The 14,782-nt window shown below is 56.7% G+C and overlaps 1 protein-coding gene across 1 annotated transcript in view; it reads left to right on the top strand.

Moving 5' to 3' along the window:
- The first annotated feature begins 4,682 nt into the window (after window positions 1-4,682).
- Wscd2 (WSC domain containing 2) overlaps window positions 4,683-14,782 on the top strand; it is a 62,649-nt gene continuing 52,549 nt past the window's right edge. The window contains exon 1 of the mRNA XM_048784890.1: window positions 4,683-4,804. The gene's annotated coding sequence lies outside the window, so the exon portion shown is untranslated. The remainder of the gene's footprint in view (window positions 4,805-14,782) is intronic.

Raw genomic sequence — 14,782 nt, forward strand, 5'->3', positions numbered from 1 at the left:
CAGGAGGAGATGCACGCAGGAGGAGATGCACGCAGGAGGAGATGCACGCAGGAGGAGATGCACGCAGGAGGAGACTCTAGCCACACGCCAGTCCTACAATAAGGGCTTTGTGTGTTCTCTGGTTGTTGGATGGTGGAGTGATTGACAGCGTGATTTGCATACGGCACGTGGTTTGCATGCTGGCTGCCTGGCACAGAGCGAGCCATAGATATTAACAATGAGCCAGGCGCGGTGCCGCACACCTGCAATCCCAGAGGCTTGGGAGGCTGAGGCAGGAGGATGGCGAATTCGAAGCCAGCCTCAGCAAAAGCGAGGCACTAAGCAACTCAGTGAGACTCTGATTCTAAATAAAATACCAAATAGGGCTGGGGCTGGGGCTCAGTAGTCGAGTGCCCCTGAGTTCAATCCCAGGTACCAAAATATATGTGTGTGTGTATTAACAATGATGAATACTGTTACCGTCAGCAGCCCACCCTCCCTCACTGTCTGGGAAGACGTAGATAAACCGTGAAGATCCCCAGCTTCCCCCAGGCCGTTCAGGAGGTGCGGGGACCCTGTGTGAGGTGGCACACCCCAATGGTGCCCTCACCCACACACCTCCTTCTGCACCAACAAGCCACCTGCTGCCGCCCAAATACGTGCCCAGGCAATATTTTGAACGTGTCTGGAGATGCGAACTGGATGCTCTCCAAAAGTGGAAATTTCACGTGCGCTGAAAATAGATTTTTTATTTGGCTTTGCCTCGTGCGATAGATGGCCAGATGGAACGAGAATGAGGACAGGTGGGTGGATTCCTCCCAAGGAGGAGAAGGAGCCAGGCAGGGCTGGGTCACCTCCAGGCCCTGCCACTTCACGGTGGGTGGTCACCAACCAGCTCCTGGTCTCCCTGAGCTCCTCCCTCCTCCCTACTATGGGTTACCCTGGGATTAACCAATCAGGTGAGCTGGTCATCCTCAGATTGGCCAATCAGGTGAGCTCAGCACCCAGGGCTACCCAGCCAATAACAGCTCCTGGAACGATACTCAGGGGGTGGCCTGCACCTAGTGGGGTCTTCATCGGGACTCACCTGGTGGGTGGATTTGGGGTGGTTTGGGGCGGAGCTGTTCCAGGAGACAGCTGACACCCAGCCCTGTCTATATTAAGCTGCTGGTTTGACAGATGCTGAGTTCCGCCGGGGCGGACAGGTGTGGGTGGGGAGGAGCAGGAGATCTATTTAAGCCCCCAAATTCAGGTGTCCCAGAAACCTCAGCCTCCTTAAACCTCCTGAGGTCAAATTCAGCTTGGCATCTTGACTGAGCTGCAAGAAGCTGAGTCCCCGTCATCCCCAGGGCTCCCTTCTCCAGGACGGATGATGTCCCCCAGGACTTACCCGGGCCCCCTGCTCCCCAGAAAGCCCATCTTTCCTCCAAGTCTAGACGCTCGGCGACTTCTGCCCCGAGCGTGGATCAGGGGCCACGTCAGCCCAGTGGGCCTCTCTGGCTCCGAGTGCACCCTGGGGCGCTCTCGGGATGGCTTGCAGCCTGGTGACCCCCCGCCTTGGGGAAAGCAGGACTCCCCTCTAACCGCCCCCCCATGCCCCCTGTTGGCTTTGGCCCCTGACTGCACTTTTTTGCCCTCCATTTGTTGTGACCGACTTCACTTGGGGAGGGGACAGGTTTCAGCTACAGGAAAATTGAGCAGAAAGCACAGAGGGCTCCTGAGGGTCCTCCCACCCCAGCGTCCCCAGCCTCCCCTCCTAGAGCATCTTCCCTGAGGGCGGGACCTTCCGCACCCTTCTGAACCAATATGGATGCAGATGGGTGTTGGTGGTGGCTCATCCTGGGGCTGGCTGTGTCTCACAGCCTGTGGGTGTTGACAGATGTCTGCTGACATGTCGCCATTGTACAGAATGAAGTCACTGCCCCTAAGGTCCTCTGTGCCTCCTGGGCCTCCCTCCGGGCCTCCACCCGCCAAGCCGATGTTTGGCCATCTCTCTTGTCTTTGCCTTGTCTATATTTTTAACCCTTCATTCTTTAGTTTCTAAGAGTGAAAAAGTGAATTATTCTATATCCAAGTCCAGATGTCGGCTGTCTCTTCCGAATGGGGGTTCCCTGGGCAAATCTGGGCTGGGGCCGAGTTCCAGGCGCTGGGGCACCAACTGTTTGTTCTTCACTAACCTCACTCCATCCAGCCTCCCTTGGCCCCTGAGGCCTTTGCGTTTGTGACCTTGGCCCAACCTCTAAAAAGACCAGGTCAGGCTGGGCTTGGTGGTGCAGGCCTTTAATCCCAGGGAGGCTGAGGCAGGAGGATCTCAAAGCAGCCTCAGCAGCAGCAAGATGCTAAGCAACTCGGTGAGACCCTGTCTCTAAGTAAAATACAAAATAGGGCTGGGGATGTGGCTTGCTGTTGAGCGCCCCCGGGGTTCAATCTCCAATACCCCCCCCCAAAAAAAAAGATTAGAATAACCTTGGACTCCTGGGCTGGGGCTCTTTCCTGCCTGCAAATGTATTCCCAAGATGGTCCCCAGTCCCAAGCCACCTGCTTGAAATCAGGAGAAGAGGGACACAACATACAAGTCCTCTGGAGCTCCTGGGATGCTCATGGGGCCACTCCAACAGGCAGCCACCATGGGCCTCATCACCCACATCCAGCCCTTGACAGATGTCCTCTGCATCCTGGGCCCGGCCTGGACCCTCTAGTTCCCCGAGGCTGCGGGCCCCTGCGTGGGTGACGCCTGAACCCGTGGATGGCCAGCCCAGCGCGGGGTCAATAATTCATGCTGACGCTGTGTTCACCCCGTTGACCCCCCTTCTGGAGCGAGCCAGAGAACTGGACACCCAGAGATTAAATTGCCCCAGGAGGGGCGCGGCAGGTGGCGGCTGAAGAGAGAGTGTTGGGGGTCAAGGCTGAGCCGGCTGCCGAGACAGAAAGGGCCGCTGCCCCGTCCCTGGCTGCAGAATTTTACTCCAGGGAGAACCCTAAGCAGTGACGCGTTGCTACCTGGCATCATGCTGAGTGCGTCCCTGTCCTTGCCCCCTGCGTGGCTCTGACACTCCAGGCGAGGAATGGTCAAAACAGTCCCAGATGCAGAGCCCAATACCTGCCACCTCTGTGCTGTGTCATCTTGGATAGGTTGCTTTGTGTCTCCGAGCCTCTGGAAAATGGAAGTGGCAATAGTGCTTGTGTTCCCTGCAGAATAAACAGGAATGTCCACCTAGGTGACTTCTGTGTCTCTTCTCCCAGCCCTGGGTCCGTCTACCCAGGTCATCTCTCTCCCTCACCTGCCACACCTATTCAATCCACAACTCTTTATTGAGCGCTTGCTATGTGTCAAGTGCTAGAGATACAGTGGAGAGCGGGACACACCCCCATCCATCCCCCACCGCCCTGTCCATCCTTCCTGTGTGGACAGGTGTGCTGATCCAAGCCACCTCTGTCTTGTCTTTTGCCTCGATTCTGTAACGTCCTCCTCAGCGCAGCCAGACAACTTCCTGAGACACACGTCTGCGTGTGAGGGACATTCTGTGGCTCCCCAGTGCCCTAGAGTAAAACCACAACTCCCCGGGCCCCAGCCATTGCAGCCTCTTGGCTGCTCTGAAGCTGAGCTGGCCTCTCTTGCCTCTGAAGTCTTGCCGACAGTGTCCTTTCCTCCAAAGAGTGTCCCCTTCTCCCCAGGGGTCACTCTGGACCCAGCCTCCCTCGCCCTCCCGCCTCCCCAGCCCAGCCCCATGATGACCAGCCTTCTGCATACCCAGCTCTGCTCTGAGCCCATGCGTTAGGTCACCTCCTTCGGAACTCCCAACTCCAGGTAGGGGTGAGTGCTGACACCCATTTTCCAGAGGAGACAACCAAGGCACAGAGAGGAAAGTGGCTAAGCTGGAGTCCCACACCCTACGGTGGCCGCTGGCCCCTGGATGCTGAGGCCCACGGAGGCAGGGAATCTATTTTTGCCATCCCTTCCTTCCCAGCACATAGAGCCTGGCTCCTAGTAAGTGCTCAACAAACCCACTGAAGGCTGCGTGCCCATGTTGCTGAATAAACGCACTAGTGACGGCCACAGCCAGCTCCCTCTGCTCAGGGTGGTCTGAATGGGAGGCCCGTTAGTCCTCCAGGACCCGGAGGGACTCTGTCTTCCTGCCCGAGGGGCCCTGGAGGCTGATGAAGCGTTTCTCACTGGGGACGGGGCCGTGGGGGCCTTGTTCTGTGTCGACTATTTTCCAACCCAAACGACCCCTTGGCTGGAGACGGACTCCGAGGGTTTGGTGTGGTTGGGGGATTTCTGGCTGAGGGCCCTGGGCCAAGAGAAAAGGCGTTTGGGTGACCAGGGCTCTGCCGGGGGCCTCGTGGTGACGTGAGCACCGAGGCTCACTCCTCACAGCCTCAGAGTTGATTTAGGGGTTTGGGGGGACCAGGGCGGGCTGCTTGGCCTCGGAGCCGGGCCGTGAGTGCCAGCCTCCCCAGGACCCAGGGTGGACACGCGCCTCCCCTGGGTTCTGCAGGAGGGCGGCTGGTTCTAACTCGTCCCAGAGCTAGGAATCCTGTCCCTGTCCTCTGTGGTCCTTCACCAAGTGACAGAGGACCTGGCCTGGCATGGGATGGCATTGTGATGTGACATGGTGCCCTGTAGGCTACGGTGCAGGGACCGATCACACAATAATGCCGACGCTTCTCAGCGTACAGGGGGGTCACATCCTGCTGTGAACTGGAACTTGACATTGAAGATATGAACGCCCGGCATGTCTGTGACCTTGGTGACGGGTCTCCCGCTCTGTGACCTCAGCAGGGCTGAGAAAACGCCGGTCCCCCTTGACCCAGCGGAGCTGAGGTAGGAGATGGCACCGTGCATTCGGAGGTGGCCTGGTTCGCTGGTGTCCCCCACCTACCACAATCCGTGTGTGGAAAAGTCCTGACCCTCCGTGTCTCAGAACGTGGCCTTGTGTGGAAATAGGGTCCTTGTGATTGCCATTGGCTGGGTTCAGATGGGGTCAGAGAGGAGCCCAGAGGACCCTCCACCCAAAGTGGCGGGGGTCCTTCTAGAAAGAGAAACGTGGACACACGCCGTGGAAGACTGTAGAAGAAGCGGGCAGACACGGGGCGCCTCTGCCAGCCAAGGAGCACCAAAGCTTGCCGGCAGCCCCCCAGAAGCGAGGGGAGTGTCCCGGAGCCAACCCTGCCAGGACCTCCATCCCAGACCTGTGTGACGGCCTCCAGAGCTGTGTGACAATACAGTTCTGTGGCTCCGGCCCCTCGGCTTTGTTAGAAATCCTAACTCACACAGGCCAGGGCTCAGCCCAGAGCCTGGCACAAAGTGGCCATTGCAAGTGGCCATTCTTGTCCTTACAGTCACGACACTGTTCTGCCCTGTGACTCTTGGTCACTTGCGGTGGCTCAAGAGCTGGTCAGAACCAGATGTCCTCAAACAAGCTGGGCTGTGTGATGTGGGCCGGTTGCTGTCCCTCTCTGGGCCCTTGGCTCCCTGACCCATAAAATGGAAACTCCTCCTGGTCAAAAGAGCTCATGAAACTCCGCACCTGCAGAGTCCACCTGGGTTTTGTGGCACAGGGTCAGTCGGACCCTCATCTCAGCCAGAAGCATGGCCATCTTCCCCATTTTAGAGACGGGGACATCAAGGCTCACAGAAAAGGAAACCTAGGGCCCAGTGGCAGCGAGAGAATCAAACGCGAGTGTCCATGTCCAGCCCGACCCTTGGTCCCAGAGCTCTGTGGGGCAGAGGGCCGGGCCTCTTCCAAGGTTCTCTTCCAAGCCTGCTGGGGACAGTGGCCTCGGTCCTGTCCTTCCCTCCCCGGCTTCTCCCGGGAGGCACCCGTCACGCCCCGGCTCTGAGTCCTGCCGCGTCTCCAGGGAGGAGTGGCGACCCCCGTTCAGAATCTTGGCTGGTGTGATGGCGGGACCTCCAGCTGTGCAGCCAGGGACCAAAGTGACACCTCTGGTCCCTGAGCTCATCCCAAGGGGATCCGCTCGCCCTGCCTGTGTGGGGACGGAGTTCCGCTTGTGGGCAAAGGACTTGAAGACCCTCTTCCTCTCTGCATCTCAGGGTCTGCTTCCCCCGAGGGCCAAGGAGATGCCACCTTGGATGAGCACCCCGTCATTTCCTGGAGGGGGTCGTCTCCCGGGGACCCTCCCGGGAAGTTTGTGAAGGAGTCTGAAGTCACACAGGCCTAGGGAACCAAGGGCCTGGCACCCTAGCACGTGGCTTCTTGCATTGAGATCGTTTGCCCCTTGAGCGTCATGAGGTCTCGGGCTACTTGCTGAGCCCCTCACTGTGCCTCACGGGTCCCTTGAAGCTCCTTCTGGCAGCCCTAAGGAAATGCAGTGACAGCCCACTGGTGTAGATGGGAAATCTGAGGCTTCAGGAGAGGCCGGGTCAAGCCTCCGAGGACACGAAGCTGAGGAGAGGTGGCTCAGTGGTCGGCTCCTGACAGATCCCACCCGGGTCCAAGTCCGTGCTGTTGAAGGGCTCCCCCGTCCTTCTCTGAAAGACTGGGGGGTTGAATAAGGCTCCTGCCCCTGCCCCAAGCTGCCTGTGGTCTAACCCCAAAACCTGTGGCCAGAGGAACCTGGCATATCTACTTGGTCTTGTCATGGGGACACTGTCCTGGATTATCCAGATAGGGCAGGGCTGGTGTCACCCAAAGGGTCCTAATAAGAGAGAAGAATGAGGGCAGAGACAGGAGGATGATATATGACTTCACAAGCAGAAGTTGGGAGTGACATGAGGAAAGATCTAGGAGCCCAGGAGAGTAGGTGGCTTCTAGGACCTGAGAAGCAAGGACACAGAACTTTCCAGAAGAAGCCAGCCTTGTGGACACCTTGACTTTATCTATTTTTTTTTATTATTTTTATATTTTGGTGCCAGGAATTGAACCCAGGGGTGCTTGACCACTGAGCCACATCCCCAGCCCCTTTTTTATATTTTAAGTTACCCAGGGCCTCGATGAATTGGTGAGGCTGGCCTTCAACTTTCGATCCTCCTGCCTCAGCCTCCCGAGGGGCGGGGATTACAGGCGTGCGTCACCACGCCCAGCGGCACCTTGATTTTAGGCCTCTGTCCATCAGAGCTTTTATAAAATAGTGTGGTTTTAAGCCACGAGTTTGTGGCAGCCAAATACAAATTAAGAAAAGATAAGAAAACAATTAATGACGCTCTAGAGAAACAGTGGATGAACGAGGGGTTTTGACGATGCCCTGCTGGACATTGCCAAGGGTCCTTACTTTCTCATGGCCCAGGACCCCAGGAGGCAGCGGTTACCTTTGCTAGTGGAATTTATGGTCCTTTATTTATTTTCCGTCCATCTACCTAGTTCTTATAATACTTGTACGCTCCTTTAGGACTCGGTTGATGTTCATAGACTACTTCATTGATCCTTAAATCCCAAATCCTTATTTTAGGGGGACAGGGTTTAGAGAAGCTTTTTACCAGTGATAACTTCGCAGGTGCAAAAAAAAAAAAAGAAATCAAAGAGTTTTTACAAACATCTAGAGCCACCCTGCAGCCATCCCGGAGGTAAAGAGGGAGGACATTCTCATCCCCTCCAAAGTTCTTCTGTGTCTCCTGATGAGTCCCTGCCCTCTCTGGAGATGGGTTTGCCTGCCCTTGACCTTCCCAGGATGGAGTCACGCACTCTTTTCCCTGGGTGCGCCAGCGTTCTGTCTGAGATGTGCCCTGACCTTGCCTGTGTCAGCAGTTCCTCTCATTTCCACTCAATTTCTACCCACTCTGCTCTTGAAGGACATGTCACTGGCAGAGATGCTCGGAACTTTCTCCTACAGGTCTTGGGGGAGATAAAAATGCACATTTCTTGAACTTCAGAAGACCCTGCTGGACCGAGCTCTGAGCATGGGGAACCCCTCTGTGCCTGCATAGGACTATTATCCTAGACGGTCACCTTCCACCTCTGTGCCCTGCTGGTGACCCTGCTTGTGAGATAAGGAAGGCCCGGGGGTCCCTCTCACCCTGGCCAGGAGCACCTTAGCTGACCTGGTGGGTTTGGGGGAGATGGGATACGGGGGAGGGTAGGAAAGGAAGGGGAAGCCACTCTCCTTTCTAGATCGGGCTCCCCATTTTCCTAGTCGATAAGGCAGAAATCGGGGGCTCAGTGGATGAGAACTTGGCACCGTTTCCCAGACTTAAGTCATTGCCACCTTCACGATTTTTCCCAAATTTGCTTTATTTTTCCTTGAATTGATTTCGTTTTCTAGTGAAAATTGTTTATCTGGGAAGTTAACTCACCTGCAAATAGGAAATCAATACGCCTTTCCCTAAATAGAGGTTAATCACTAGAAATACTCAAAACCACAACCACTTCGCTCAATTGCAGCCTCGCCATGTCCCCAGCCTGGGGCTCAGAGCACGAGGCTCCGCGTCCTGAAGGCACAGGAGCCGGGGTTAGTTAAAGATCTATTGGCACCAAACGGGGACTTTCTTCTGGATGTACCCAGAGAGACCCAAAGGCAATTAAAAGCGGATCGTTTCTCGCTTTGCGATTGGAGGCGACAGAGCGCCGGCCCAGAATGTCCCCGCCCTGTGGACGTCCCCGGTGTACTGAAAGGTCTTCTGATCGGATCTTGCTCTGAGTGTTCTGCCAGCTCTGCCCTAGTACGTGGGTGACTTCCCCTCTCTGAGCCAGGACTCCCTCCTTGGAGGCACCCAAGAAATGACTCTGCGGCTGGCCTCCCCGTGCCAGGGACATCTAATGACCGCTGACACGGGTGGCGGAATGAATGCCCGGGACGTTTCTGGGCTGAGATTCTGTTAGGGCTCATCCTCCGGAGCAAAACTGTCCCACAGCGTCAGCAAAGCCTTCCACCATGCCAGGAGCGTTGATTGCCCTTGGGATCCCGCCAAGGTCAAGTGTAGAAGACTCGGGAGCGTCCTAGGTCTTGGCCTCAGAGAAGCCCCGCCCCTCAAATCCCATTGCATTCCAGAAGTTGCCAGTGTTCCCACAGCCGTGGTGGTCCACAGACCTGCGTGGACATTCTGCAGCAGCTCGGGCTCAGGTAAGACTTTCTTTACTGAAGGCCAAACACGACTAGAAAGAGTTTCTTAAAGAAAGAAAGGAAAAAAAAAAAAACTTATTTTAGCTCACAGACATCAAAATCTACAAATATCTTGCAAGCTTCAGGTGTAGCCTGATCCAGGCTCAAACAAAGCCGGTTGGATCCTGGTTTCTCCACATCTCTACCTTGGCCCAGTTGTTGGCAGCCCCCGTGGTGACAAGAGGACCCCAGAAGCCCAAGCTCATAGATGCCGGCTTCCATAAGAAGCCGGAACCTCTTTCTCCCAGGCAAAGTCTCATTGGTCGTGATTAGATGATCTGCCTGTTCCTGAGCTAATCACTGAAGGGGGACAGGGAGATGGGCTGTGCTGATTGGCTCAGGCTTCCTCATTCTGAGCTAAGCGCGGGGCAGACCCTCCTCAGACTGCACCTGCTGGATGCCCTGTCCGGGTGTGAATGGGAAGCAGGTGCCCAGGGCTGGAGGATCCAGGGGCTGTGATCAGCGCCTGTTCCGGGACTTTTCTCTGTCCTCTGGCAAAGAAAATCAGATTTTCCATTAGAAACCTAGCAACGCAGCAGAACTGAAAAGCAGAGCCCCCTCCCCGCCCCACCTCACTACCATGCAGCCCAAAATAACCAGGGGAAGGCAGCGCGACAAATGGAACCAGCGGCCTCCACACTCATTTTGCCTGGAAGCTGGAGCTATTTCGGGCTCCTCCCGAGCCCTGGTCAGCTTGACCTCAGGAGTGGGGTGGTTGCAGTAATTGTGCTGGGTAACTTACACAAGCATGTAACCAGGGCTGGGCTCGGTCAGTGTTACCTAAGAGAATGGAGATTCTGAGGTCCAGGTGGGACACCAGACTAGGGAAGCCACATCTCTACTCTCTCCCAGTGTGAGATACCTAGGGCTGGGGCAGCGAGTCGCTGTCTCCTGCACCTCTGCATCTAGACTTGGGCCCGGTGTGTAGTAGCTGCTCAATAAAATCTATTGAATAAATGTCCCAGTTCAGCATGTTCTAGGGTGTTCTCTGGCTCCACTGGGAGCATAGAACTGCATAACGAGGCTGCTCCCAGACCTCGACAGCAATGTCACATTTGAAAGGCCACCGTGAACCCAGAGGAGGCAGCTTTCTGTGTAGCTGATTATAGTGGCGCTGAAATCGCTTCCCTTCTTTGAAATCCCTTTCTCTGCTCTCCCCGGTTTCCACCCGCCCAGAGCCTTGGGGTTCCCCAAGTCCACTGCCACATCCTGTCGCTGGCATCAAAGAAGGGGACAGAAGGGGGGTGGAGGAATGAAGGAGTCACAGAGAGGCCACCTTCAGGGGCAGGGGTCCGACAGGTAGCAGAAGAGCATGTTGTGGGTTTGACCGGGCTCTTGGCTTGCAGTGATTCTATGGAGCTGGTCTCCAGCGCTGTTAGAAGACCCAGCACAATGTCCCCCAGGGACAGCACCCTGTGGACCCAACCCCGGAGCTTCCCCATGGAGTGGCCAAGAAGCCAAGGCGGAGACTGCGCTCCTGGACCCTCCTGTGCTGGGAGGAGAGTCTATACCCTAGGGCACCTGGACAGGCCTTCTAGGTGTAGAAGTATGGACCATGGGACCATGGGAGGTGAAGAGACAGGAGGCCATGTCTGTCTCCGTCCCTCCCAGCTGACGCAGTGGGAAGATGCCTATCTGCAGACCAAGAAGGAGGCCCTCAAGGGTTTCGGGATCAGCGGGCGCTCTGCCCTGGACTTCCCAGGTTTTGGAACTAGGAGAAATGCGTGTTCGTGGTGGTGAGGTCAGTGGGCTTATTTGTTATAGCAGCCTGAAGCAGCCTGACACCAGCTGCGCTCTTTAGTCAGCCTCTTTGCCTCGGTGACCCACAGACCTGACAAGCACAATCTCAGAAGAGGGGAAGTTTATTTGGGGCTCACAGTTTCAGGTCTCAGTTCACAGAGGGCCAACTCCATGGCCCCGGGTCTGAGATGAGCAGGACATCAAGGTGGAGGAGGGTGTTGGAGGGGAGCGGCTCAGGACTCTGCAATCAGGAAGCAGAGTGAGCCCCAAGGTCCACTCACCAGGGACAAAATATACACCCCGAAGGCACCACCACCCCCCGTGACCCACCTCCCCGGCCACACCTGCCTGCCTACAGTGACCACTGGTCCTTATCAGGGGATCCATTCATCACTGGGTGAAGGCCTCTCCTCTAACCTGCTGTCCCCCACATAAGCTTGGGGGACACCTGACATCCAAACCATAGACCTAACTCATCCCAGGGAGATGTGCCCATGGGTCCTCCTCCTGTCCCCAGCCCAGACCCTCCCTGCAGCTGGGCAGCCTCCAAGGACCCCCGGCTCTGGGTGGTGGGCAGTGCAGCCCTCCCCCCTTGGGGTGCGTGGAGAGCTGTGGCAAATCACCGTTTTCAGGTGAAAACAGGGTCTCAGTGCCCAGCGGGCAACAGGACGCTCCTGAGTCAACACAGAAGCAGAACCTTCCGGGCAGCGGCTGGAGGCCCATGCTCCCCACCCTGCACCAGGCCCTGGAGGGACAGCACTGCCTCTTGGTGGCACCCCAAGGGCAGCCTCTGACTGGAGTCCAGACCCAGGTCCCCGGGGGCTGCGGGATGGACACTTCGGTGTGTTCAGGGTCCAGGGTGCCCAGCTCAGCCCTGCAAGGGGCCAGCTGCCCTAAGTGGAGGGTGATGACAAAGACACCCGCCTCTGTCCCCAGGAGGCTCGGATCCCACCCAGGGAGAGGCTCCACCTCCTCACCTGGGGGATCTGGTCAGGTGGGAAGAGCCTGGACAGGGTCCAAGTCCACACATGGTGGCCAGAGTCCCACGGACTTGCTGGACATTGTCCCCCCAGCCCAGGCAGCTAATCACCATTGGCTTCAAACGGGAAGCTTCTCAAACAGGAATGTGGTCTGGGGAGGCCTTGGCGGGGACAGGGCACTGTGCTCAGGTCAACTCTCTGTGCGCCCCAGTGATCCTTACCCCGGGGACATTTTGACAATCTCTATTGACGAGTTTGATGGGCCTCAGGACTGGTGGGTCTCCCCGGTGGCAAAGGGTGGGGGATGCCCCTCCCCCAGCAAAGTGTCACCAGTGCTGGGAGTGGGGGGACACCAGCAAGCACACTTGTCCCCTCTGCACGGAGACCCCAGGCTCTGCAGACTTGCTGGGGGAAGAAGCAGGGTCCCCTCCTCCCTCCTCCACCCAAGGCTGCCTCCCACCAGCAGCCCCAGCCAGATAATCAGGACTCCCCATCCCTGTCCCTGTCCCTGTCCCCAAGTTAACAGGATGCAGGCCTCCGGGAGGCCAAGGTGAAAACAGAGCTCAGTGCAAACGTGTTTTCCTGTCAACACAGCAGGGTGGCGGCTCCCTGTGGGGAGAGCCCTCGGCTGGCACTTCTCCCAGCAAGATAACCCCAGGCTCCGCTGGCAGGGAGAGGGTCACTGGGAGCCCAGGTGCTGCGATGCCCTGCAGGTGAGGGACCCTCCGCCCAGGTGAGAGCGTGCCCCAGGGGCCCAGGAAGAGCTGGCAGGTGACTCTCTCAGAAGCATTTTTCTCGGGAGGCAGCTGGCACGGCAGGAAGAACGCCCAGGGTTGCTGCTGGCTTAGGGGGTTATTATTATTATTAAGTAATAATTTACCTACAGAAAAACTCAGCCATTTCCTTTGCGGTCTCTGCCACCGTCAAGCTATCCGGGAGCCCCATGCCCCTGGCCGCTCCTCTGCCCTCTCCCCACCCTCGTCCCTGGCAACCACTGCTCTGAGTGTCTTTGGACCTTTTCTAGAATGTTCTGTAAGTGGGATCCTGCAGTGTTCTGACTCTGGCTTTTTCCAGTCCCCTGTGAAATCTGTCGGTGCTGGGGAGCGCCTGGTTGTCCCCCGCAGGGCTGAGTGCTACTCAGGACCTGGACACTCCAATCTCTTTGTTTTAGGCAATCACATAATTAGGGCAGCTCTGATCATTTGCATACAGGTTTTGTGACCACAGGGTTCATTTCTTTGGTTTAACTGCCCAGGAGAAGGGACTGCATGGCTGTGTTGAGTGGGCATTTCTGACTGTATAAGAATGAATCGTTGTTGCTGAGTCAGCTTTCCGGTACTGTGACTAAATGACAGACACAAAGAATTGGTGGAAGAAAAGTTTCTTTTGGCTCACGGCTGAATGGCTCTGGGCTTGAGGTGAGGCAGAACACCATGGTGGAATGTCACGCCCCAGCTCCTGGCAGCCAGGGAGCAGAGAGAGAGAGGAAAGTGGGGACTGGAGAAGGGGCCAGGGACAAGATCCAGTTCCCAAGGGCACTCCCTGGTGACCTACTTCCTCCAACCGAGCCCCATGGCCTGCAGCTCCCACCACCTCCCAGTCCATCCAAACAACAGAGGGAGGGTCAGAGCTGAGGCCAGAGCCCTGGGCACCCGGCCGTGCCCCTAACGCTCCACCTCTGGACACTCCTGCCCTGGGGCCCGAGCCTGCGTGGAACATTCTAGATGCAAACCGCAAAAGGCCCTTTGCCCTTGGCATTCCTGCCCCCAGGTCCAGGAGCTCCCGTCGCCCCCTCCTGCCCAGCACCCGGGTTGTTGGTTTGGGTTGGTTTTTTGGGTTGTGTGTCTGGGGTGGTGGCCACCGTCCTGTCTTATCGTGGTTTTAATTAAAGTGCCACCTGCCGAGTCCCGGGAGGCAGAGGCGAAGGGGACGGATTTGAGGAGCAGCTCTGCCACTTGCAGGTGGTGACCGTGGACACCCCCTCCACCGCCCCAGCCTCGGTCTCCTCTGTGAAAGGGGATCCTGGTGGTGCTGGGTGACGCGGTGGCGTGGGCGCCATGTGGATCGTCTGTAGGTGCCATGTGGCTTCGGTGCCCTCGTCTCCTGATGGTCTCCGACTCGTGACGGTTCCACTTGTGACATCTGTGACTCAGGACGATGCGCAGCTGATACACTTTGGGTCAAAATTGTGCTTTGAATTTCAGAGCTTGATCTTCTCCTGGGCTGGCAAGAGCAGGAGGGGCCACGTCTCTGGTGATGCTGGGGAGCAGGGTGCGCCGAGGCCCAGCATGCTGGGAGGGGACGTTCTAGAACACTCCGTGTCGCTGAGCCAACGCTGGGTGGGTTACATGTGGCAGAGAGCCCACTGTGGACCTGACCCAGAGTTAGAGCCATTGCTTATTAGAAGTCCCTGAGGGTGACTCATGGATGAGTGCCAGTTATACTTGCTGGGCATTTACTGTGTCTTATAAAAGCAGTGGGTACAGTCAATCCTCGCTATGCCGCCTATACCCTAGCTGTGTGACCTTGGGCAAGTTAAAGAACCTCTCTGGGCCTCTGACCCCAAACCTGTAAAATGGAGCCTTTCTCAAGGGCTTTTTGTGAGGGCAAGGGGGTCGAAATGTCAAGGCTGGGCTTCCTTTGTTCCGCATCCTTCAGCCGTTCCAGGACTCCAGGATGTGCAAAGTGAATCTATGGTGACAGACGTCAGAAAAGTGTGATTGGGGACAGTTGTGTGGCTGGGGGACGGTTCGGGGTCTTGATGTAGGGAGGGTCACAGGACTGTGCACATGTGTAAAGTTCCGTCCACCTGGACACGTAAGATGTGTGTATTTTGGCCAAACTGTACAGAAAGTCTCTTTCATTTCAAAAAAACGGGGGTAGAAATCCGAGGATCTTGGCAGAGAGCAGCGTGTAACTGTCACAAAGTGCCACCTCCTGGGGGCTTAAACAACAGAAACTCATTGTCTCAGGATTCTGGAGGCTGGAAGTCCAAAATGAAGTCCCCGCGGGCCAACCCCCCCCCC

This window comes from Marmota marmota, unplaced genomic scaffold, assembly GCF_001458135.2.
Source record: "Marmota marmota marmota unplaced genomic scaffold, marMar, whole genome shotgun sequence".
Lineage (NCBI taxonomy): Eukaryota > Metazoa > Chordata > Mammalia > Rodentia > Sciuridae > Marmota > Marmota marmota.